General features: G+C 40.9%; 1 long non-coding RNA gene across 1 annotated transcript in view; it reads right to left on the bottom strand.

Annotated features, from left to right (window-relative positions):
* Positions 1 to 12,821: 12,821 nt before the first annotated feature.
* The window catches only part of LOC118534200 (uncharacterized), a 39,011-nt gene continuing 24,654 nt past the window's right edge, over positions 12,822 to 27,178 (bottom strand). Inside the window, exons 4-5 of the long non-coding RNA XR_013447558.1 lie at positions 20,282 to 20,317; positions 12,822 to 13,266 (exon numbers count right to left, since the gene is read on the bottom strand). This is a non-coding gene — a long non-coding RNA (uncharacterized LOC118534200). The remainder of the gene's footprint in view (positions 13,267 to 20,281; positions 20,318 to 27,178) is intronic.

The following is a 27,178-nucleotide window of genomic DNA, read 5'->3' as shown; positions in this document are numbered from 1 at the left end:
AAATAAATAAATAAAATCTTAAAAAAAAGAAATGACACTTGAGATTTTTGTTTTTCTACCACTCTGAAAAACAATTTTAAAACACAAATTGAAGAATATATTATTCTTCAGTTTCTTTTCAAGAGATTTGACATGGTTGGGTCACTAGAAGTAGAGTTTTTATAAAATGTGGATACATTTATAATGAAGTCACTCTTTTAAAAAGACTGCTTTCCATTTTTATGTACTGGTATTTCCTTAACAAAGTCTGGTTTCCTTTAAATACTACTGTTTTGTCCAACAAACTCAATCTGTTTTGAGATCAGTTTAACATTTATGAGGTGCTCCCAGTTTGTACAAGAACTTATAAAATTATATACTCCCTGCCCTCAAGGAGAATATACTCCTAATGAACAAAAACTGGCAAAGTTGAACTTCCTCTGTTTATAGAATTTTAATAGACCAAGTTTTAAGTATTAAAAAGAAAAAAGGAGCATGATATAGATTATATTTCCATCATGTTTTGTATGTTTTCTGAGGGTGATTCTTTTTCTAACAAAGTTTAACCAAAAGGAACACTGTGGCTTCATTGCTAAGGATGAAACCCATGGGCACAAATCTCCACCAATTTGTGAGGTCCCAAAGAACATTTTTCAGGATTTGAAAAATATGAATAGTAAGCATTTATATAACACCTACTGTGTACTGGATACCAGTGAATACTTTGCATTTAAGATCTCATATAACACAAGAATTCCATGAGGCAGAGACAGTATTTATGCTCATGTTACAGATGAGGAAACTGAGGCATAGAGAGGTAGAACAAATGGTCCTAGGTCACACAGCTAATGAGCACGGGAGTAGGGAGTAGTGATCGAAGTGAGCTTTCTGGCTGCCAAGGCGGACTTTTAACCCTACATCACACTGTTTCACTGAGGTGATGGCAGATGATTCACGATGACAACTACATGCTGGTTTTCTCTGCTACACTTTGAAGGCCACCTGAAATTTGAGGGACTAAATTTTGCTTTCACCTTGATTTTATCCCACCGCATCCTTTACCACAACTTAATATGTGACAAAATTATTCACCTTAGTTTCACCCTGTTTTCCTTTGCATTAGTACGAACTGACCCCAAAATACTAAAATGCAAGAGAAAAATGGTATCAAGATGTGGCCTAGATAATCCATCAACTAGAATTTTCTATCTATTTTTTTGCAGCTCTTTAGTGAACATGGGCCAGATCTTACTCTTGTTCATGGATTTCTATAGAAAATCCATTTGCATATCTGAAGAAGGAATGTGGCTTTTAATGATCTTAATGGAAACTAGAAATATATCATTTTCCTGATAAGTTGTCATTTTGGATGTTCATCTTCCTGGCACCGTAATACAAGCATGTAAATCTACGAGCCGCCGCCTGTCATAAAGGAACTGATGTGACATTCCCAGCTTTTGCAGCCTGTCCCCACACCTGATTTTTGTACTATATGCTGGTTTGAGTTCATTTTTCTCCCCTCTGGATTTTTGTTCTTAAAAGCTAATTTCCAATGTCAGCTCTTAATGATTCGTGTAACTCTCAACACAAAAGCACATTATTTACAGATAACACTCTCTGGTTGATCCAAGGATTCTTTCCAAACAAGCCTCTGAACTACCTTGTGAAGTCTTTAACAATATTCCTGGAACCTTTTGACATTATGCTTAATTAAGGTTTACATGTTAATATTGAACGATAAAATGAGGACAGCATAATAACACACACACACATACACACAAAAAATAGAACCAAAGTAATTAGCAGCGATGATATTTGTTCATTGAATTGTATCATTGCACATATGTGTACTTGCCGATTTATAATTTTTTTGAGTTATTAATTATAGCTTCTGAAGCAGTATCTTTTTAAAATACCTCAGGAGCCATCTCCTAAACGTCTCTAGATTTAATGAAAAGCTAGTGATTATTGCCTTAAATAGCAACAGAGATGCCTCCCAAACCTTACAGAAATCAGTTAATCTCTAACTTATCTTGTCTGTGAACAAGCAACTATTATTTCTCACATTTTTCCTGAAGTTCTTTACCAGTAAAATAACTTTGCTTTGTTTACATATTCCTTACAACTCAGATGGGATTTTTAACTTGTCTCCAGATTGCTTTCTTTTTTTAAAGAAAAAAACAATACCAACATCTTTTATGGTTGAAAACTATTAGGACAAAATCTAACAGATATAGTAAAAATAGGAAAGTTGTTTAAAAATATGCTAGCAAGTGGGGGAAAAAAAAAACCCCAAGGTGTGTGAGAGACATAAAAATTACTTTACACATGTCCTTCAAAAAAGTTTAATACATAGTCAGGTCACATTACTGCACATCAAATTCTCTAGGTCTCTGGCTGCCAGTAGCAATTATCTGTAAAAGAACATGTTTTCCCCAGTGACTCGCTTTCGGGAATTTTTGAGTATACCTAAGCATAGCCTTGAGCAAAACTCCTACGGGGCATATTTGGAATACAGGATTTCATTTGGATGCAATATCAAGGTTTCGGGGCAATATGTCTATCTATGTATTTTTACATCTGTTTTAACATATTGATGTGTTTATCTGTTGGCTTTAATTACATGATATAAGGATATATAAATGTAAATAGTACTCCTGAGCTTCCACTCAACTTTTGTCATGAGGTATACAAATATATTTCCCTTGATGCCAGGATGATTTTATATTATAATGACGTCTCCTGAATTTTCATGATAACTTTGCTAAAAAGGTGGTGAATACTTGCAGATTGCTGAGGCATCATGATGGTCTCGTTCTGTCTGAGCAGGTCACATTTCATTCGTTTCCAGTGATCAGTGGGATCTCACCTAGTAAAATCTTTTGTGTCCATCCCAATTCTGTTCCAACTAATGATGATGTCATGTTTTCAAGGCAGCTAAAGCATGAGCCCTGATTTTTTTCAAAACGTTGCCATGCCATTTTGCAGAGCCACCAAGAACTGAAAAAAATAAATATTTTCAACTGATAATTGTTAAGGATTCATAAAGCAAGTTCAGATACTCAGAGGTTTAAGTGTATTAAGGCTGTCCCAGGAGCTTCAGGCACTGATTGTGCGCACTGTGGTTTGGATCAGGATGCTCCGATAACAAAACTGCAGTTCCCAGAAATAATATTTTTCTAATATATGGAAGTCAAATGTTGGGGTGCCTACTAGGTTAGGATTTAGAAAAGAGCAACAAGTTACCATTGGCTCTGAAGGGGCAGGCAATAAAACAACGGGAGTAAGGGGGCTTCATCTAAAAATTACCTTCCATGATCAGCCTACCCCTTAGAAAGCTTTTGAGTAGGCAAGACTTTCTCTACATTTGAGGAATTGAGCTAGCCAACATGAAATAATTCATATTTACATCTGTTTTCACAGTGAGAATACATGTCCCTCCCCAAGTCCCCACCAGCTCACTCAAGGTGGCCTAAAGAGACCACAATCCCCCAAGAGCAGTGATAAATATGCTGTCGGGTTGGTAAGGCACCTCATTTGTAAATGGATCACTGATGGGGCCCAGACACTGGTGAGCGTGGACCTGGCGCAGGTGAGCAGACCGGATGAACGGTGCTGCACTAATATTTGAGACGGGCCACCTGTTCACCCAACTGAGCTGAAGGGAAATCTGAAAAGGATCTGACTTCTCAACCCTTCAACGTGGGGACTTTCCCAGGAGATTTTTGAAGGGTGAGAATCTGGCAGGTCGGTTTATAGGTAGCCTGGGATTTATCAAGAATATATCGTCTGAGGGCTTCAGGTGACTCTTCTCTAAGAAAAAAGTTTAGAGCCCGAATGTTTCCTGTATGCCCACATTAGTTAAGGAAAGCTGGAGAACATCAGTTTTTACCCTAATACATTAGGTTTAATGTTTGCAAGGGCCATGTAAACCATTCTGGATTTTTATAGAGCCATATGCACTTTTATTACTGCAAAAGACAACACCGTTACAGTCGTGATAAATAAAATTATTCGTAGGCCTTTGCAGCGTAGGTAATCCAGCGGCACTGCATTTTACCTTCTGTGGCCACAAAATGTAAATGTAGTTGAAACAGCAGAAAGTTTCATCTTTTCCACTTGTAGTAATTCTCACAGAATCATGAATATGCCTTTCTTCCTCCTTCCTGGATCTCTCCAAATAGATCCCATTTATCTGATTGGATTTCTGTCCCATCTTTCTACATATTACAGCTAATTAGTGCCCCCTGATGAGAAACAGTCCACTGATGGAAAAAGCAGTTAGATAAGATCTGCATTAACAAATGTAGTTCATTTAATATCATTTGTGCTGCTGCATTATTAATAATACATAATTACCCTGCACAGGCTGGAAGGGGAGAATAAAACTGTTCTTTAATTTCTTGGCCTTTGCAGAGAAACAGTATATTAGAGAGAATAAAACAGTATTGGACTATTGGTTGCCATCCATCATAGAGCTTTATGTGTCATACAATTTTATTAACTTTGGGTCTAGCTAGAGTTTCTATATTTCAACACAATCGCAGACTACCCAGGGACAACCACTTTGTGGGATTTTGAACGGCCAACTTCTTGTTTCAGCATGTTAAATTGAGAGGTCCAACCGATGGCTATCAGAAAGCTGAGATGTTTCCGCCCTTGCAGTAGCTAATGAACGCCATTGTGGTCAATAACCGATGCTCACAAAACCTGACTGAACACGATGGAGGAACCTGACTCCCCTCTCCCCATTCTCCAGAATCAGAGTGTGCTGGATTGGACAGATGTTGGCATACCGCCTGTGTTAAAATAATAAAGCAAGCAGTGGGGACAGCATCAGAAGAAGAATGGCCAGCATGGACTGAATGAGTGCTTTACGCCAAGTTTTATGCTAAACTTTTACGCGGATTCATTCTCACAATAACTCTATGCCAAGGGTTACTATTTTTATGGTAGAAGTCATGCAAATCTGGCAAGACCCCACTCCCTGTCTTGAAAGCAAAATCTTCAGACAAGAGGCCACACTCCCTGCATTTTTCTTTGCCATTGCGTCATCCCTGGTGAAGCCGAGCCTCTTGAACACGGTTTGCCAGGCAGGGCCATGTAAGTGGCTGCGGAGCCGCTGTAAGTGTGGTTTGTTTGCACAGGTGAGGCAGGCCAGCGATGCAGATCTAGCAGCTGCCTCGGGAAACCCCTGGATCCCCCAGTCTCAGCTCTAGTACTCAAAGGAACGAGGGAGCCGGGAAAGGGCAGGTGCAGGGCTGAACATCTGAGGTGCGCTTATTTTCTCTAATTAAATCTACATGTAAACCGTTCTATCGCATTCGTCAGCCTGCTTTTTTATTCATCAAATATTTCCTGAGCCCCTACTACAGCAGTCATCTGAAAGGGGAATCATCCCTCAAAGGAGGAATTTGCAATATTAAATGGGGAATAAGAACCCTTTCCCTGTTATCAGAAAGCTCCTGCGCCGATTGTGAATACAGATATAAATGATTACAATCCCACGTGTTCCAGAAACAATGCGGGCACAGAAGAGGGACTGCTCATCTTGGTCCAAATAGGTCAAAGGAGGTTTGACAAAGAGACAATGAACTGATACTTGCAGAATGAATCCTGTTTTCCAGGTGATCTGGGAGGAATTTGTTTTCTCTCTTAGTAATGACATTATCGTGTTAAATAATAAACTATAAATACTGTGCCACCTAATAGTTGAGTGCATGGAAATTTTGTTGCTTATTAGAACAAGGCATCTTCCTTCTGAGGGTCATGGCTATCTATCAACATTTCAATATTGCTTTGAAATACTTTTAAACCAGAAGCATGGAGGAATGGTTTGTGTATGTGTCAATAACCCTGATAAAGAGGGAAAAAAGAAAGAGAAGAGAAATGGGTAGGATGTGGATTGGTAAAGGATTTATAACGTAACTAGTGGAATATTAGTACAGAAACTTTATCTGGGGGCACCTGGGTGGCTCAGTCGGTTAAGTGTCTGCCTTCGGCTCAGGTCATGATCCCGGGGTCCTGGGATGGAGCCCCGCATCGGGCTCCCTGCTCAGCGGGGAGTCTGCTTCTCCCTCTCCCTGCCGCTTCCCCTGCTTGTACTCTCTCTCTCTCTGTCAAATAAATAAATAAAATCTTTTTAAAAAAAGAAGAAGAAACTTTATTTATAGTGGATTTTTTCCCCAGCAGATTCTCAGATATATCACAATTTTGAAACACAAATGATTATGTTTTCCCCTCCAAAGATTTTAATGTCTACAAGGTGTGGAACAGAATAAAAGTCCTCTGAAAGATAAGATAACATCTGTACTGTCGTAGCAATTAATTCAGGTCTTATTGCATCAAAAGTCATTTGATCTGTCTGTGATTCCCTGTGTCATCCACTTCCCCTTGCTAAAAAGTGGGCGCCCGGCTCTGCATTTCAGACTGATGGCGCTGCTACAGTCTCCCTGGGGCATTGCACAGAGATAGCTAGAGTGTGGTGAAGACTGCCAAGTACTCCCCCAAACTCTCTTCCTTCTCTGCAGGCAGCTCGACTATATTTGCACGCGTCCCTGAAGCTGGATAGGGCGTGTGACTGAATTCTGGCCAAGGAGCCCTGAGCCGCCAAGATGTGCTCCCCTTCAAGGCTCAGCCCACCAAAACCTCCTGCAAGCATGCTCCATTCTCTGTTCCTGTCTTCTGCCTACAAGTAAAGTGGAGAATTCTGAGGAGACGGAAGCTCAGTATGGAAGGAGCCTGAGCCTGCATCCTGCTGAGAGGAGAAGAATTCAGGAGGGCACCAAAGCAGGAATGCCTATTTTAATTGTTGCATAAACAAGAAATCAACTTCTGTTGTGAATTTTTAGCTTGGCATTTGCTTTGGCAGTCAGCCTACCCTGAAGACTCATAAGCTCTTCACTTAGATGGCCGAAATAAGAAGGCTACTCGGGGGTGTAGGGCAGGAGGTAACTGAGGACTTCGCGTGGAGTGCTGCGACCATGATGCCAAAGGGAGGCGGAGGTGAGTGGTATTGATTTCCACCGTTAGGGGCAGGGGCGAGAGTGGTACTGGTCACCACCACACGGGGGGTGTGAGAGGGCACTGAACAACACTGCCATGCAGCATGACTGGAGATTTCTCAATGTAAACGTCACATCCCTTTATAAGGCTTTCCTAATCCCACGCCGGTTGTTACAGGCTTCCTTAGAATATGGTACTTTTCCTCTGTGGGACTTCAGACACATAATTAAATAATTGATTTTTTGTTGAATGACTGTCTTCTTCCCTAGATTATAAACTTTCCTGAAGACGGGGACTACTTCATTCATCATTGCATCCACCTTGTCAAGAATTGTGCCTGATACACAGTTGGTGCTTATCAAATATCGATTCACTGACTAGTACTGACCTTTTGGTCATTTATTCCAGCTTAATCTTTTATCTTCCTAACAGACAAGTGATTTCTACATTGGGTTGTTACAGTCAATGACATGCAAAGCTCCTTCTAATTATAAGAGATTCCGATTTTAAATTCTCATTCCCGATAAACACCCACTTAGGCACCCATAGAAAACAAATACATATACACAAAATGCCATCACCATAAATGCATACAGATATCCCAGAAAAAAATTCTCCCAGTTGCTCCCCAAGAGCCGTCCCCTTAACACCTACACATCACAGACATGCATCCAAAGACACACACACAAAACAGCCATAGACACCCTGAGACCTGAACGTACCTCTGAAGACTCCCCCCTCCACTACTGACACATGCTCCGACAAACACACACACACACACACACACACACACGTTAAGAGCATTTAACACCTGTCATTTTGGTGACATTTATTCTATGCCTTTCTACCTCATCCAATAAAAGAGAAATGCATAAATCTAAAATTAAAATAACATTCTCACCTCTATTATCTATTCTGTTTTTGGAGCTGCTTTCCTTAAATCAGTGTCCTCTGTGGGAAGATGTACACGGGGCACAGAGGGGAACAAATGTCCCCCCCCAAAGTCTTCCATTATTCTATCATTTACATTGCAAATGTCATCAAAAATGCAAATATATGTGACATCTCTAATTGTTTCTAGATCTTATGCTACAATAAACATTGGCTTGGTTAAATTGTATTTCCAAGAATAAAAGAGATGAAGGTTTTGTTGTTGCTGTCCTCTATATTTAGAGGTGCTTAAAGAAGACTACAATAATATTGCTTTTAAAAGTTACCCATCCAAAGTAATATATTCAGCACTCAAGGGATACAATATTTTGGATTAAAAAAATATTACAGACAATGTCACGAGTCAGTTGGCAATGTATGAGGATGATCCACGAATATTTAGCCTGCTGGGGAAGGAAGAAATGAGAAGATGTAAAGTAGAACAATAATAATAAGCAAGTCACTATAGGGTACCCTCCAGGGCACCGGGGGTATGTAATCAGCCCCATGTTCTCCTTCCACCTAGAAGTTTACAGACATGGCTGCCCCACCTCAGAATAGAAATGATTGTTCCCTTCACTTCCCCGAGTAGCCCCTGATGCCCAGTCCACAGACAGAATAATATTTAGGAGAGCACGGGCAATCTCTTTCAGATGCTGAGTAGGCAGGTCCTGGCAACATGAGGAGACCTAGCAGCCAGTGGTGCCTGGTCGTTTGCCCCAGACACACCCTCTTTCTTTTTCCAATGAGTCTCATCCATGCGTGTCGTAAAGTTGCTAGGATGTAGGCCAGAGCCAGCCTGAATAAGACATAAGGTGAATCAGACTGTTGTTCTTTTCATCATCGCTGCAAATTAACACACACATCAGCAGTTGTTTATGGAGGGGGACCAGGCTGCGATGAGCATCGAGGTCAGCATTCAGGCAGGTGGCATGTGGAAGACAAGCGGCCGCCCTGCCTTTTTGCTGGGGAGAGTCTGACTGCATGAAAGACTCAGTGCTTCATCTGAACATCAGTTTCTGAAGACACTTTCTCCCCACCTTCTATGTTTCTTCATTATTGTCCAGCAACTTCATTTGCTTGGAACTGTGCTTTCCAGTGGGCCTGTAGAGCAGTGGTAAGGCCAAGGGGAAGTTATCCACAAACACGCAAGGGGAAAACAGCTCTGCGTTGACAGAGCTTTCATGAGAATCTGATGAAAGCTATAGACCCTCTCTCCAGAAAAAAAAAATACATATATATATCAACACAGAAGCATAATTTTGCGTTCAATTTCAGAGTATTTTTTTTTTTATTATTCTTAGTCAACCCTTCCATAGATTCCAAAACATAAGTCCCTGGAGTCTGTGTCAACCTGGGGCAATCATCAAGCCTACTGCTACACCTTGTGGAAAGAGCATGAACCTGGCAGTCAGACCGACTCCGTGAAATTAACCAAGTCAATTAACTTCACTTAACATTCATTCATTCCTTCATTCTGTAAATAAAGACAATCATAATAGAGCTATTGTTAGTTCTATGGGAACATATCTTTTTCACCACTACATCCCTACTACTTTATAACTCACCAGGGACGTAGAGGAGACTCAGTGCATGATCCTGAATTACTATGTGTAAACCTCCGAGTCTAGTGCCCGGCACCAACTAGTACCCAATGTTATTGTCCATTTCATTATCGCGGGAGCAGGAAATAAATCCTCATCCCCAGATGCCCTGTGACTATAAACCTCACCCCTCTCCTTGGTCAGCCGTTCTAGGGCACATTTCTCAAACGGTGATCAACAGCAGCTAGAAAGATGTCAGAGGGATCCTTAAGTGACATCATTGTCAGTCATACCGGGATATTTTAAAAATACTTTCACATATATTTTCATCTTCCATTTATCCCATTGTCTTGTGAATTCCCCTCACTGAATGAATGATATTTATCCACTTGAGGGTCATCACTTCAAGGCTGGTTTCTGTTTTGAGTTAGCAGGCTGGAAACAGACTTGAGAATCAAATCTATAGAGAGAGAAAGAGGAATCCTAATTTTATTAAGTTTTAACTAACCAACAGAGACAGACACGAGCGACTTGACAATAGAGTACGACATAAGGGAGGTGCCTTCCAGAAAGAGAATGAAGAGCAGAGCTTGTCCCATCTGGCCGGTGGAAAAGGGAAAGAGGAGGCAGAGTAGAAGTGGCCGGGGAGAGGCACGACTGCAGGCAGATGTCTGGGGGGGGAGTGGCACCCGGCAGATGGGGGGGGAAGCTGAATCCACGCAGAGAAGGGGCTTTTGTCCCGTTCTCAAGGGCTGGTCAGCCGCAGCACGGGTGGACAGACAGTGAGGCTGAGTTGGAGAGTGAAGTGAGTTGCCCTGGGCTCTTCTGTGGCTTTGGAACAACAACAAAAGAGCAACGATAAGGCTTATTTTGTGCCAAACTGTGTTCTAATTTCTTTACATATTAAGTCATTTAATTTTGCCAGAAAGCTATGAGGGAGTTATTATGATCTTTGTTTTACATATGGGAACACTTAGGCATAGAGAGGTTAAATAACTTGCCACATCCTATTTCCTCATTTTCTACTAGCTAATACTTACCAAGCACGTACCCTGTGCTTACCAAGCACAATTCTAAGCGCTTTTCATGTAATAACTCCTGGAACCCTCATAAGGCTCCTTCCCAGAAGGTAGGTAGTATTAATGACCCCATTTGACAGAGAAGCAAATGGAGGAAGTAGCTTTTCTTAGGTCATTAAGCTGGTAAATGGCAGAGTTGGACATCAAATCCATGCAGGTTGGCTCCAGAGTCCATGTTGTTAATGACCGCTTCTTTAATTTCTCTGATAAGGGATATAGAAATTAGCTGAAAATCTGGCTGGAGATTGAGCAACAGGGACATAGTGACCCTGTGGCCACAGCGTACAGAGTCGGCCTCTGAAGTTGAGACCCAATGGGAGTCAGAGCCAGACCTGAGAGAATACACAGAGTCGGAGTGGAGTAAAGTGGGTCCAAGATGACAAGGGAGGTGACCGGGCTCTCTGGGAGTCTTAACTATGCAAGAGAAAGGACAATGAGTTGCATCAGCCATTAACTTCAGTGTGGACAACAACGGGGCGGGGACAGAGCTCCCACACCTCAGCGGACAGCCACCGGGGCACCCCCAACTATCACCATCGGAGAGACCAGCCCAAGGACCAGCAGGAGGTTTGGAGGGTCCAAGCCCTTTAACCCAATTCTGCAAGGCCACATAAGTTACCCAGGTGCCATCTGAATGAAGAGCTGGGGGGAAAGCAAATCTGAAAGTCTGAGCATTCACAGCCTCCAGACTGAGCTCAAAACAAGACCACTTACACTCACGAAAACTGAGAAAGTTTAAAATAAGGCTGTTTTTACCTGCAACACACTGGGAAGAGAAGCTCATAAGGAAGATTAGATCAGTTATTGGAAATAAAGAAACTACATTTTCTTTGAACATCTGAGTGTTGTGTGAATGCATGTGAGCTTACAACTCCAGAGGACTCCAAGAGCCTGTCTAATGAAACACCTGCAGTATATTTATTAACAATTAGGATGAGGAAATGGACAACATACTGATCAAATTTGCGGTTGATGCAAAGCCGAGAGTTACAGGGAATGCATGAGGTGGCAGAATTAGGATCTGAAAAGCTAGTCACCGGCTGGACTGGTGAGCCACACCTAGTCAGAACAGGTTTAACCCGCGTAAAGTTAGACAAAGGCCCAAAGAACCAACTGTACAAAAACAGTGGCTGAATAAGGGTGTCCAAATATTTGAACGTTCACCCTATAGAAGATGGATTAGATTATGAGGTCCAAGGGAAGACGTGTAAGAGCCATTTCTTGAGTCCTCACCGTGTGTCAGGCGTATGTACCATCTCACTGACTCCTGTGAAGTGTGTCGTAGTGTTTCTATTCTACCACATCAGGAAATTGGGGTTCAGTGCCCAAGGTCTCACAGCTAATCAGTGATAGCCCTCTCTTCAAAGTCCTGTCTGTCTGATTTCAAAGCCCAGGTTCTTTACAATGAAACTGCCTCCCCAACATACAGCCATCAACTTAAAGAGGATTCTAACAGTCAGAACTTTCCTCTGGAAACAAAATGTGACCAACCCCAGGGTGGGACGGCAGATATCAGATGCCATAAGCAAAACTACTTATTCTGAGGCTTCATGACTCCATCTCTGGAAATCTGCAGAAGCTGTGGTCTCTGTACCAGGTGGCTTTTGCCGCAAACACACCCGCAAATCTGTGGCTCACAACAGCAAACTTTTATTCCTCACCCAGGGGTCTGAGGGTCAGTGAGGTTCTGTCGGCCTCACCTCGCTTCTCATTCTGGGATGCAAGTTCAGGGAGCAGCTGCTAGCTGGGCATGTTGTTCATGCGAGGGCAGAAGCCCCAAAGCATGTGGAAAGGCTCTGTTTCATCGTATTTGCTCACACTCTGCTCTGTGCCCACTCAGTAGCCCGCATTTGAACGGCGGCAGATTTCAGCCATTCCCCTGGTAGAGAAAAAAATCAGTTCTTACGAATTCTCCCTTGCCCCGTGGATAGGACCACTCCACTGCGATTTTGTTTCCTTTAACTTTTTGCCTGTTCATTTTGTTTTGCTTTTGTTTTACCTGCGAAAGATACTATCAGAGGAAATGGCGATCTCAGAACGATCTGAAATAAAGGGGCGAACGAAACGAGGTGAAAGGAAATGTTCCAAATCTCCCCATAGCGTCCATGCTATGAGGAATGTGTGTAGAAGGTGATGTGATTGCATCTTTAGCTGTGGATGCTTATTATTTATGTCTTTAAACTTTGGATACATTTCTCACATATAAGCCCCAGGGCACATTTACAAGCACTGTTGGAAAAAAAAAAAAAAAAAAAAAAGATTGAGAAAGCTGTGGTATCTATTTATTCCAGAGGAGATTTACTTCATTTTTTTATTTGTTTGTTTGTTTGTTTATTTATTTATTTACTTATTTATTTGATTTATACAGCTGGGTCCAGCACAAGCCTCTGGGCATGTTCACATCAATTAAAACCACAGATAGAAGCAGAATGCTGAATACAAACAAAATCAACAATTAATGGACTATCCCCAACTGTAAAGCACTTCGGCAGAAACTTCAAATCATTCTGCCCCACAAATCCCCTTGGGCAGAAGGCTGGGTTAACAGATGGTTAAACAATGTTAAGAGAATAGAATACAACACTAGTACTGCACGCGGGGGCTGGAAGAAAGATGGTATGCGAAATTCACTGAGGAGTCTATCAGTGGAGCAATCGGTTGAATTTGTGAACTTGCAGCTGGAGCTGGAGGTAGCAGTAATCTGGCAAAGGTGAGCAGACGGCACGGTCCTAATGACAGAGGGAGAGGAGGTAAGAGTCAGACGTTAACTAAAACTATATACCCAGTAACACCCCACCCTCTGGATTTGTTGGGACGCTAGCCAATGAGAGTGATCTGGTCTGGATTAGTATTTCGTTAGAGGCACAGTCAAGTTTTTGACTAAGCCACAAGTTAACTTCCCTGAATCACCTGCTACTTCACCTGAGCACCCAGGTAGCTGCTCTAGACTGCAGTGATATCTCTAGATGGCGATCAGAACAAGGCAGGCAATTTTCATCTTTGGTGTTCCTCATTAGTGAACATTTATAACATGAGATTAAGAAAAACCTACAACTTTTGATATTGTTGAGGTATAACACATATACAGTAAATACAAAAATCTTAAGTAACAGGGCAATAAATGTTTACTTATACATTACATAAGATGAACATCTGGAACATTTCGCGCATCACCAAAGTCTCCCTCATGCCCTTTCACAGTCAATATTCCACGCCCAAGGATAATCACCATTCTGATTTCTGTCACTGCAAGTTAGTCTTGCCTGTTCTAGAACTTCAGGTAAATGATATACGGTACGTATTCTTTTGTATCTGGCTTCTTTCACTCAATGTTGTATCCGCGTTACTTATTCACGGTGTTGCAGGTAGCAATTGTGCATATTTTGATTGCTATGTAGTATTATGTTGTATGAATATACTACAGTTTATCCATTCAATTGTTGACAGACTTTGGGGTTGGTTTTTGTTTTGATGAGGAGGAGGAGGATGATATGAGCATGACAGAGCTGCTATGAACAGCATAGTGCATGATAGTACATGTCCCATATAGCCCAGTAGAGTCTTTGGGCATTTAATGAAGACTGGAATTGTTGAGTCATGAAATAGATGTAGCTTTCATCTCAAAATATATTGCCAAGCAATTTTCCTAAGTGGTTGTACTAATTTACATTCCCATTAGAAAATGAATGTTCCAGTTGCACCACATCCTTGTCAACACTTGGTATCATCAGTCTGTTTAACTGTACCGATCATGGCAAGTAGTGGTATCTCAATGTAGTTTTGATTTGCATTTTCCAGATGATATTGCACAAGGTTTAATAGCCCTGTTGACCTTTCCGATAGTCTCATTTGTGAAGTGCCTATTTAATTTTTTTGCCCAACCCTTCATTGGGTTGTCTGTCCCTGTTTTTAAATTGAATTTGTAGTAATTTATAATGTATCATGGATACAAGTTCTAGCTGAGTGTATGTATTGTCAATTTCTTCTCTTTGTGGCTTGCATTTTCACTTTCTTAATGTGTTTTTGATTAAAAGAAGTCTTACATTTTATTGAAGTTCCACGTATCAATCTTTCATTTTATGGTTAGTGAGTTTGCATCCTCTTTAAGAAATGAGAGCCTATTCTGAGGTCGTGAGATTCTCCTGCGTTTTCTTCTAGAAACTTCTAGAAATTTTATTGCTTCATCTTTCACATTTAGGTCTATCCATCTCACATAGATTATTTTTCCATACTGATATCTCATTGCGCCCTTTACTAATAGGTCCATCCTTCCTCTACCAAACAGCAACGGCCACTTGGTTGTAGAGCTGTATGTTGTGTGGGTATGTTTCCGCATTCTTTATTCCATTTTATTGGTCCGATTGTCCACCTTTGCACAAATACCACACCCCAAGTCTTGCTTTCACCTTTGGTGAAACTTTAACTCTCACTAATTTTAGTATCTTTGTATGATTATCTTTCTCCTTTCTGTGATTTTGTTGGTTTGTTGGTTTTTCTTTTTTGTCTCTGGATCTGATTTTTATCTGAACCTATCTCTAATGCTAATGCTTAACTATTTCTCTTCTATGCCTTTATTTCTCTCTCCCTGTTATGCAAGGGGGTCTCCAATGTCACACAGTGCACAGATAATAAAGGGTTTATTTGTAAAACACTTAGAAGCAGATAAGCAGCAGAGTGCACACTGTCCCCTGAATCCATGTCTAGTCCATAAATATGTTTGTATGAAGACAACAAGGTTTCAGTGAAGCAGGGCCTGCCTCAGCCAGCAGGCTGGACTTGCTCCCAGGAGAACAGCTGTTCCCAGGAGAAGAGCAAGACAGAACAAGCTTTGCCCCACACCATGGCACATATTTACAGGTTAGCCTAGGAAGAGCTAAAGAACACAAAGCTTCTCTAAGTAAGATCTCTAAGAAAGGTAGGGAAGGATCTCCAGGCTCAGAAACATTGCTAAGAAGTGTATGGACCGAAGGTCAAGGTCTTTATTCTGAGGTCCCCGGGAACAGCTTTGCCTGGCAGGACCACAACAACCAAATGCCTTTTCTCTGATCAAGCCGAGGCAGCTCTCTGTTAAGCTACCTAACAAGGAAGAAAATTTGCCTCCAGGGCCATCTAGATTTGTCTGTCATTGCTCCCCTCTCCCAATATTCTTTTTCGTTATTATTATTATTACTATTATTATTAAATTATGTTATGCAGCAACATTTCCTGAATGCCTACTATGCAGGTGACACTCCACCAAGCCTTCCAGATATAAAGTGTCACAATACGGTCGCCGCCACAAAGGAGCCCGCATTCCCAACAAGCATGGTCTAGAGAGTTCTAAGTGTAAGGAGAAGCAGGTGCTTCTCCCCTCTTTCAAAGTAGAGTTCAAAACTTCATTATTCTAAGATTTCAGATGTATTTATGGCTTGTGCATTTGTAAAATAATGGAAGGGAGTAGATTTTAAAATTACTTATTGCATTATATTTGTGTCTGCTAATTTTAAAAGCAGAGATATTTATCATTGCAAAATTTCGAAACACTTTAAATATCCAGCAGGAAGGGAATAGTTAAATAAATTATAGTAAATTAACGAGATGGAATACTAATGTAGCATTGAAAGTGATCATTAAAAAGACCAAGTAGCAAAACGGAAAATGTTCCAAATTGTGTGTATGCAAAAATACTAATATTTATGGACAAAACATGATGAAAATGCAAAACATGTTGCAGTGATAAAATTTTAGTAAAACACAATTGTTTTCTCCTAAAATTTCCCTTAATATTATTATTTTTATAATAAAGTATAAAAAAATAAAATTTATTATTTTATTTTAAATCTAAATCTAGGAGAAAAAATAGAATCTAGTCTTTCTTATTTCTTTCTCTTTTTCCATACACATTTCCACTGTATATTGATATCTACATAAAATAAGCACTTTTTTTTTTTACTTGTGTGAACATGTGTTCATGTATGTCAGTTCTCTGCTGAAAATAGTTCCTATCAAAATGGACACAGGAGCAGTCCAGCTCAGAACAAGCTGCAAAGGAATTCATCCTGGAGCCTTGGACTTGGCATTGAAAATTCTCTTGGGCTTTGTGCTTTCCATTCCTAAGAGTGCAACAGATAATTCCCCCATTTCTTTTGAACAACAACGAAGGCAAATGTCAAAAGCACATCTGCTGCCCTATAGTGAGGGTCTCCCAGGCACCCGAGAACTCTGGCCTCTCCTGCTGCTGAAACCAGGAGCTTGGCTCCCTGGTTTGCTATAGGCGGAGAGGGCTGGGGAGCTGCTGCCCTCCTGGGGTTCCTCTCACGGGAAGGGGATGCCACTAGGGTAACCATTCTGGCTCTTTCTGCACACCTCACTCCTCTCCAAGGGCAAGCAAGGGGTAGGATTTGAGCATGCGTCGTCCTGCCCCTTCCTTTCCTCTCAATGCGCCTCCTCGCTGTGCATTTACAGGAGCAGGCTCTGTCTCTGTGGGATCCATCTCACCCTGCCTTGTGCAGTTAGGGAAGTAAATGGGCCTAAATCTCTTATTCAGGATGAGGCAGTACAGCCCATGGTTATACGTCACATTTTTCAACATCAGTTTTATCAGTAATAACAATGATATCCCGGGGCGCCTGGGTGGCTCAGTCGTTAAGCGTCTGCCTTCGGCTCAGGTCATGATCTCAGGGTCCTAGGATCGAGCCCCGCGTCGGGCTCCCTGTTTGGCGGGGAGCCTGCTTCTCCCTCTCCCTCTACTGTTCTCCCTGCTTGTGCTCTCTCGCTCTCTTTGTCAAATAAATAAATAAAATCTTTAAAAAAAATAAAATAAAATAACAATGATATCTCGGTTTCCAATCTCTTTTATTCTTTTGTCTTATTTTTGGATATGCTCAGAATTCATGCAGGCAAGAAAGATGCTATTTATTGGGCCCCCTGAGCCTGCTGCCAGTTTCTCTGGGAAGCTGCCTTTGAGATAAAGACTAGTGTCCAAGAAGTTTATTAGGGAATGCTGTTGGAATATCATCACCTATGACAGAAGAGAAGGAAGCCAGATTGAGCAGAAGGGGAAACGAGGCAGTCAACCAACTAAATGAGGAGCTCTGGCCCTCAGATGGTCCCTTCAGAGTTAAACTTAGTTGGGATGAGGGGGCTGGGCCTTTATACCCCTGCTTCCCACCATAGACCAATTGTAGGATGCTAAGGCAGAGGGGTGACCCTGAGTGAGACTGCTCTCTGCAGCCAAGGACACTGCACAGACAGGGCTGGCCCCTGAGGCCTTCCACGAGCAGATCTCCCAGAACCTGGGAGAGTCTGTCCTTCAGGGTGGAATGAGGATCTGGATTTAGCAGTGTCTGCTACAAACCCAGTCTCCATGGGTTGTAGGTTCTTTCAGCTAGCCTAACATGTGGCAAACAGTTTTCAAGGTCATGTGGCATCCGTGTTTGTAGATTAATTAAATTCTTTCTGAATATGCATATATACACATAAACATACATACAGCTTATCTCAATATTATGGAGCCCTTAAACTGTTAAAAATGAGTTGGTAGAAATTCAACTCGAAGAAAGTCCCCAAACTGCCACTGTGCATATATAGCAGACTCCATCCTTCATCTGTTGCACAAGTGTTAATGGCGTGACCGGCAGGTACTACGTGTGACGGTACCTAGGTGCACACGCTGTTCTTCCTACACGGGGGGTTCAACTCTCCGCTTGAACATTCGTTCTTAAAGGAGGCCTTCTCAAAGCCCCAAATCACATTGCCCTTCTGAGAGATGTTCCCATATGCGATATACTTCTTCACACTCACTTAATTGTTGATACTTTTAAAATCATCCGTGCCTCCGGTCGTCATTGCTCTTGGAGAACATATCTGCCTTATTCGCCACTCCGTTCCCAGTGCCTTAGAGTTGTCGGCACACAGCAGGTGATTGATAAAACCTGTTGAGTCAGTGACTGAATAAACAAACGGAAGAAAGGTGTCCAACGTTGTGACAGGTCAAAATGGGAAAGGGTGCTGCCCAAGGGACTCAGAAAGGCTTCACAAAGGGAGAGACATTTGAACAGGGTCTTGGCAGCAGTCTAAGAGTCTGCCCGGCAGAGCAGGGAGCAGGGTATTCGAGGGAAGGAAAAAGCACTCAAGGATGCACAATTACTTCAAGGTCTAGTAGGTTTAGTGATCAGTTGTTAATTCAGTGTGGCCAGAGCATAGGGTGATGAGGCTGCAGATATTAGATCAGGTTAGGGTCATGCGCTGCATGAATTTAAACATTTCAGAGGAGAAAGCTGGGAGTCAAATTAATGAGGTCATGGGCAGAGTCAGAGCCAGGGGAGCGAAATACACAAAAGCAGGAAAAGCGCACCGTGCATCCACGGATGCCGCAAGGCAAGCCTCCGAGTACATTAGGAACCACTTGAGAGCAAAGGGCAGAATGACAATCTTGGAAAAAATGACATGGAACACACTGGCTCGGATGCCCAGCCACAGATACCCTGGAGGGCCCATGCACCTTTTCTTTCTGAGGCAGGAATCCAGCCCTCTTTTCCGTGAAGATTCCTCTGGCCAATGTCGCAGATGACAATCTTTTCTCTTTGGTGGAACCTAAATTATTTTCTAAATAAACATGAGCAGGTTCAGGAGGTGCTGAGCAAGAAGTGTGGAGGCAGCCAGGTAACACAAGGACTTGACGTGATCCAACCTCTGCGCAAAGCAGAATCAGCAGAAAACAAGCTGGCTGGTCACGAAGTGCCCTGGAAGAATTCTCTGCAGCAGGAACAAAAGGAAACTCAAACAGGCGGCGGCTCACCATGAACAGGCCGCAGCAGTCCCAAATCTGAAGGGCCATCATGAAGTCCATTAGCCCCGCATACAAGATAAACCAGGGAAGGTAGAGGAAGGCGAAGGAGAGAACCTGAAGCACTGAGGAAACGTGCCGAGCTTCGTACGTTTTCTAGCCAAATGCTTGACCATGGTTATGGAAAGCTGAATCTTATTTTTCAAAAGGGTTTTGCTAAATGGCTGCCAGATTATAATTCATTATATTTAGGGTACATTGTGGTTAAATATTTTTAAAATATTTTTAATTTGTGATTATAATTAGATGCCTAGACATGTGGTAGAGATTCTAGGGAGATTAACTCCAGTTATCAGAATCGAGTCAAAACAAAACAAAACAAAATTTAGCAAAGCTGTGGTCCTTGATCATCATCTTCCAAATATAATTTTAAGAAATGCATTTCACTGCCATTTTTAGAAACTCCAATCAATTCCTAGCTCCAAGCTTCTGGAGGTTTCTTATAGATCTGGCTCCCTCTCTCCTCTTTGCTTATATGTCCTAGCTTTTGTAGAATAATATTTGTACTCAATTTTTTAAACATACATTTATTTGAGGCTCCATCCTAATCATTGTTCGAACAACAGGATCCGGTTCCATATTTCATTTTTGGAATCATAACCAATGAAATGACCTGGGGGTTGTACAGGTTTTCAAAGATTTTAGAAGAACTGCCTTTAAAAATTAAATCATACCTTGTTAGATATTTATGAAACAGAAAGGAGAGTAAACTCTTTTGTTGAAAGCAGGACTTGGAGAGGCAGGGAGTGGGAGCCAATAGGAGTACCCTTTCACCCAGGGGCCCTTTCACTCCAGCAAAGCTTTTGGATCCCTTAGAATTCTCACATAGTTTGGAAACCCACATGTGATAGAGAGAGGCCTGGACTAAGAATCACAAAAATCGGGTTGCAGTCATGGTGTGTCAATGAGAAACTGACCTGAACCACTCGTGGGGCAGCGTTGGGCTCAGTCTTCTGCAAATGAAATAACAAGAGTAGAATAAATAATTCAGAAGGCTCAGTCTAACTAAACAAACCTTAGTATCCTGAGAACCAAAGTTTCATTTATTTGGATAAACTATGCCTCTTTTATTAAAAGCTGGTACACGAAAATTTGGGCTTCTCAGAAATTTTCTGTTCTCTGATTAATAAAGTCTTCCTTTTTTTTTAAATACTCTAAGATCATTTGAAATTGCATAGTTTTTATCCACAATGGCCAAGGTATGGAAAGAACCCAAGTAGCAGTCGACAGATGAACGGATAAAGAGAATGTGAGATATACACATATAGTTATATGTATATACGTGTGTGTGTGTGTGTGTGTATACATACATAATGAAATATTACCTGTCATTTCTTTTTTTTTTATTACCTGTCATTTATGACAACATGGATGAATCTGGAGCGCATTTTGCTAAGTGAAATAAGCCAGGCAGAGAAAAAACAAATACCGCATGGTATCACTTATATGTGGAATCTAAAACAACAAAAGTTGAACTCATAGAAGCAGAGTAGAAAAGTGGTTGCCAAGGTCTGGTGGTGGGGGAAACAGGGAGAAGCTGGTATAAACTTTCAGAGAGATGAATAAGGTCTGAGGGTCTAACATGGTGACTATAGTTGAAAATATCATGTTATGTAATTGAAATTTTCTAAGAGAATAGAACTTAAATGTTGTCATCAAAAAAAGAGAGGGGAAAAGGGTAAATATGTGATGGTGACAGATGTGTTAAGTAACCTGATGGGGGAAACCCTTTTACAATGTATACATGCATCAAATCATCCCACTGTCCACTTTACATAGCTTATGGTTTTATTGGTCAATTATACCTCAGTGAAGCTGAGGGAAGAAATAGATAGAAACTGCATAGTTAGCAACCTATTCTTGAATGTTTTCCAGCTCTTTTAAAATTCCTTCCCTTTCAAAATTTGGCTGTGGAACGAGGCCTATGTGTCCTCTTCTCCTTTAAAGATGCCAGTCTCCTGAGGTCGAGGGAACACATCCACCAAGGCCAGCCCTCCTTCACTCGTGGTTGTTGCTTCAGGAAGACACGCCATGGACACTGTCCCCCTCAGTTTCAATCACTTCCACTTCATCAACCAATTCCCCCTTGTGGTTCAGAATTAGGTCCAGACTAACAGTTTCCCTATTCCCTTTCTCCAGGAGAAGAAATTATCAGAAATTGTGGCCTCCTTTAGACACGTGGGCAGCGAAGCCAAAACCCATAATCTCCTGGGGCTTAAAGTATCTCACTGACCACCCCTTATCAGTTGAGTGGGAATGAAAATTGGCCTATTTCTAACTTCTGAATTCTCATCAGGACAAACCCATTAAAAGCATTAGCATATAGAGTGGAGCTTGCAGGAGTCACTCGGCTGTGGTCCCCTGGCCCTCAATGATGTACTGATGGGGGCTGTCATTCAATGGTCCAGACAGGCTTGTCTTCACTGGGTACCTCTTGTGCAACCTCTAGATCCCTAACACAATCTTTCTCTTAAATACAGGTGAATGGGAAGGAGTAAATCCGTGGTGTTTATGAGAGATCCACAGGTACAGAAGATGGTAATGACTCCCAGATTTTTCATCACGTCTTATTTCTCATCAGCTCCTCATAGTTCCGAATGGAGTCCCCACTTGGATGCCCCACGTCACTTCAAATATACCATATACAAGATCAGTATTAACTTCCTACCAAAATAGTTTGCTTTCCCAAGCTCATTTATTTTGGTAATATGATTGGTAATATTTATGGTTTATTATTGTTAAAAATAGATTTGTTATTTGTTATCAATTTATTATTGGTAATAGGTCATAGAAAAATTCACCCACTTTAAATTATTCTTTTTTTTTAATTTAAAAATTGTGCAAAGCCAAGTAAAAGCTAGGAAAGTTTTGAGGGTCTGGTATACATTTTGACTGCTTATTTAATTTCTCATGAGTTCTAACACAATCTGAGGGTTAAAGAATTGTAATTACGGAGGTTGCTTGATAAAATGGTTTTTCAGAGAAACATTTTTGAATGTTCATTTGTGAATTGGTTTTCCTTTCTATGCCAAATGCATTAAGAGTTTGTGTAGCTGGTATAAATGCCAGAGAAAAGTAGACATTATGGCAGATTTGACCCTAGTTTTCTTAGAAATTATTAGTAGTAATTATTTTCTCCAAATTTATCTTCATAACCTTGTGTGCAAAACCACAAGGATTGCCTGGCATCTGGTCTGAGTGGGGGCTGATAAAGGAAATAACAGAGGGGCCGGGATCCCAGCTAAGCTTCAGGGTGCTCAAGTAAATCTGTGAGAACTTCTCCCTCTATCTTTCCAACAGGATGCTGCATTATTCTAAATCTCACAGTGTGAAAGGTATACAAAATAAAAAAAAGCTAATGAATCAACCCAGGAGCAACAGGTAAAGGTGACCATAGAGAAAGAAACTGCGTCATGGGTCCAGGCGGTTTCCTAGCTGCTTGGCGTCACTAGGCTAAGCTTTTGGAAGCAAAAAGCCCCATTGGTTACTAAAATCCCAAAGTCAGATGCAGAGCCACACACTCCATTGGAGGCAATGCAGATTTACCAGAGTAAACGGAGGTGCCCAGGGCTTGAGTAAAACGTGGACTTCCTTTTTTGAGAATGATGGGAATGAGTACGCGGAGGCCATTTGCAATAGCAGAGACCTGATGGAATCCGAATTGCCAGGTTCAAACTAAGATTAGCACTAGCAAAATTACTTTCCAGGTTCCAAGGGAGGGTATCTTTAGGAATGGCCACACACAGCCAGACCCCACACTGCTGGGCAGATTGTGTTTTGACTTCAGAGCTGTGCCTCCGCACCCAACAGACATTTTTATGCCAGATGAGATCTTTAAGAAAAATCTCCATTTATATGGGCCTTAGTTGGGTTTTTATTATTGTTTTGTTTTTGTTTGCTTTTTTTTTTGTTTTTATGCTTTTTGTTGTTGTTCTCTGTAGGGCAAATTATTTGGTGTTTTTTTCTGGGGGATGTGGAAAGGATTAATTTGAGGGTTTGGCACTTTCCTTAGTCACTGTAGCTATTTGGAGGCAGGATAAAAAAAACTGCAGTATCTATTCTTCAAAACCTTGGAAATGATCTCATTTCTGATGATCTATGGCATTTCTTTCCAGCGGTGATTGCATTCCTCTGAGATAGCAAGCCACTCCATTAGAAGAATTGAATAATTTGTTTGTACATTAAATCTGTTTTTATGAGACCAAAGGTCAATATGGACATCAGGGCAGGTAAAGCTGTGTGGGAATAACTTGAGAAAATTTATGATCTAACCAGAAGAGGCCAGACCTCAGATTGAGAAGATCGGTTCTTTGGCTCTATCATGTGGACTCTTTGTTTTGTTTTCTTAGGTTGATTTTATTTGTTGGCAATTTTTGTCCCTCAGGTGAGAATGGTGCTAGGTGGTATTGGTGCTCTGCCCAGATTCCCTTTATGGAGTGGATTACTGTGTACAGTGATTCACAACGCCCCACCTCCCAAATTCGAGAATTGTCCTTGCCGACAAGAGCCCCCTCTCCAAGGAAACTACACTCACATAACGCCTCTTGGTCTCAGCATCCCACCCCCACACCCACCCCCCACCCCTGGCCCTGGGGCAGCCCACAATGACTTACTTTGAGCAAGGAGGTGGGAAAGGCTTGTCCGGCCTCTTGCTGGACAACTCTTGTGGAGTGATTAATGCTCCAGAACTCCCTCCTTCCAGTAGATCAGGTGGCGGAGGCTGGCCTTGCTCTTGCTCTTTCCCCGTTTCTATTCTCACCCTCTCGCAGGCCCTGCCTACCTTTTCTACACCCCCTGGGTACCTGCGTATACTCTGTGCAGGTATAATGTACTATCTGTAATTTCTAGAAAATACCAAGGCCTATCATGCTCCAAGGCCTTTGCACATGCCATCCATTTGCCAGGAACATAGCCCCTTCAGTCTCCCCCTTATTAATCCATCTCACTTCTTAAGGCTCAGTGTAACTACCATGTGCTGTATGAACTCTGCCCTCCACCATGGCCACCAGGCAGAGCTGGCTACTGCCTTCTCAGTACTTCCCTTGCACTTTATCTGTCTATAAACCCACTTACCACATTGTATTGTGATGATCCATTCACATAACTTTTTTTTTTTTTTTGAGAGTGAGAGCACCCACTTGAGGTGGGGGTGGGCAGAAGGAGAGGGAGAGAGAGAGAGATTCACATACTTTTTTCACTCGTTAGGAATTCACGTGTCCCTTGAGGACAAAAGTTGGGTCCTCTTCCTTTTATCCAAGCTACCATTTCACCCCACTTCCTCCCCACCCCACACATATATCAGCTCTAATGGGGTCCCTGACAAGTAACAGGGAGCTCAGTAAATCCTGTTGGAATGAGTGAATCTGGACCACATCATATCTTGCATGGGCCCTGCGCACTTTTGCTTTCTTGGGCCACTTTTTCCACTTTTAAAGTTTTTTTTTTTTAATTCTATTTTATAATCACATTGGTATAAAGATGAATATATTAATATTATCTATTAAAACATTTCCTTTTACCCAAAAGTTCATTTTTTTTCCTTCTGACTTTAAACGAAAACATGTTTGTGTGCTCCTGAGAATATTGTGGATCCCACACGCTCTGCCTACTGAGCCTAATAGATAAGCCAAGCCTGAAATGAATGGCCAAATGTATTAATCAATGAAACTCATCTTACAAATATTTATCTTTACTTACATAAGCTGATTTAGGTTTATTTCATCTGTTCTGAGTAAGCTATAAAATGTTTGATTATATAGTCCTTTGGCTTTATTTTCTTTTTCTTTTTCTTTTTTTTTTTTTTTGCCACAGTAGTTATTTTTTTAATCCTAAGTAACATCATGGGAAATTTAATAAAAATGCTCATGTGAAACACTACTCAGTCAGTCTGTTTTGAATAGCAATTTAAAATGACTGGTCAAAATTATCACTAAGAGGGCACCCTACCATTCTTTGAGTAGAACAAGAGAAATGTATTAAAAATCAAAAGGGAAAAATTAATTTCATAGTATAACATAAGGAATGATAATTTAAAACAGCACTGTATATTATTAGTTCATAACGACTATCTAAAAAATGTCAAGAAAATTAGATTTCAGATGGTAGATGAGGTTTGTCTCGCTGAAAAAAGGGTTTTAATAAATATTAAGCACAGAAGTATTTGGGGATGATGAAGATTCGGTAATTAAGCATTGAACATGCAGTGATCCATTTGACACCAAAGAATTAAAGACACAAAAAATTGGTTAGCTAAATGCAACTGCCAAGAGGGTTGAACTCACTATTTTTGTGCTCTAAAGAATGATAATTCATCTAGTAGCAAATCTTTCTTCCCCATTTATGAGTTGTTAGAAATACTGCATATTAGGATGAAATAGGATTTTTGAGACATGGATTCTTAGGAATGAGGCAGGTCTTTAGCTATCTATTTCCTTCTCTGTATAGAAATAACAACTTCAGCATCCCTGGAAAATGTTAGTGACGGCTACAATATTCTCAGAGATGGGAAACCCGCTACCTCACAAAGCAGCCTGTTCTGCTGCTTTACAAGTCTGATTTTTTAAAAAATACTCTACTCCTCTCCCCACCAAAAATTACACAAAAATCAACATTTCACTTTTGTGATACTTTGGGGGAATTATGGATAGAACAAGATTGACTCAGTTTCCAGATTAGCCAACTATACCCTTAGGCATTAAGATACTTCTTAAAAAAATCTTAAACAGTTTTTGATCGGCATCTTTCAGGTTGTGTAGAATCGTGGAGGGTTTTCAATCAGAGAAATCTAAGTTTGAATCCTGCCACACTTACTAGCACTTGTCTGAATAACCTTAAGGAAATGGCTTAAATGCTGGAAGTCTCATTTTTCTATTTCCAAAACCTTGAGGGTTGAGAGGATTAGAGATAATGTATGTAAAGCACCTAGCATGGTTTTTGCTACAAAGTAAATGCTCAAAATATGCCAGCTACAATGAGTTTGTCTCCTTAAACATTTGACATTTTAATGATTTGAAGGTTTGATAATGATGAGCATTTATTATTGCAGAGCACTTTGAAAAGAGTCACAATTTTTATCATAACTTTAAAAATGTCCCAAACTGCTTTTTCTGATTTTATGGTTGCTTTTTAATTTCTTCTTTATCCCTCCTTGCTGTCACATAATTCTGTCCAAGTGCCAGGCTTTCTCACTCCCATTTCTCGGTCTCCTCACTCAGTTTGCTCTGGTCTTAGAAACAAACAAATGAGCAAAACCAAACTCGTTAGCATTGTGTTTTAAAATAAGTGCCCATGGGTTCTGCATAGAAAGTCTGAAAAACTCTTAAATTAAGTATTACCATTTCAGAGCCTAGGGTTTAGTGCATGTGTCTTTGGCAGATATTTTAGCCAATGCCGAGAACATTGGGCCTATCTCCAGGCTTATAACTATCTTTCAGAAGGTTGCAATTGTCAGATAGCTGACTTTTAGAAAAGTACAGAAGAGAGATGGGTGAGTGGGTGGATAGATGGATGGATGGATAGATGAATAGATGATTATAGATAGATATAGATAGATAGATGATAGATAGATACCTGTCTTATGACATATAAACTAAAATTTTCAAATTGTTGAAATGAAAGATGGTTTAGTCAATCTACATCCCCAAGGTGATGGAATCATATCTCTATTTTTCATCTGTAAAATGGGGCAAAAAACATTTAATCTGACCTATTTCATAACCGAACTATGAGACAGCATAGAACAAATAGGAAAGATATGAAGAACAGACATGAAAGTGCCCTATAGATAGAACTTGTCGATGCTATTATGTATTTTG

This window comes from Halichoerus grypus, chromosome 5 (assembly GCF_964656455.1).
Source record: "Halichoerus grypus chromosome 5, mHalGry1.hap1.1, whole genome shotgun sequence".
Taxonomy (NCBI): Eukaryota; Metazoa; Chordata; class Mammalia; order Carnivora; family Phocidae; genus Halichoerus; species Halichoerus grypus.
Note: the sequence above shows the minus strand (reverse complement) of the source record. Positions and strands in the feature narration are given on the sequence as shown.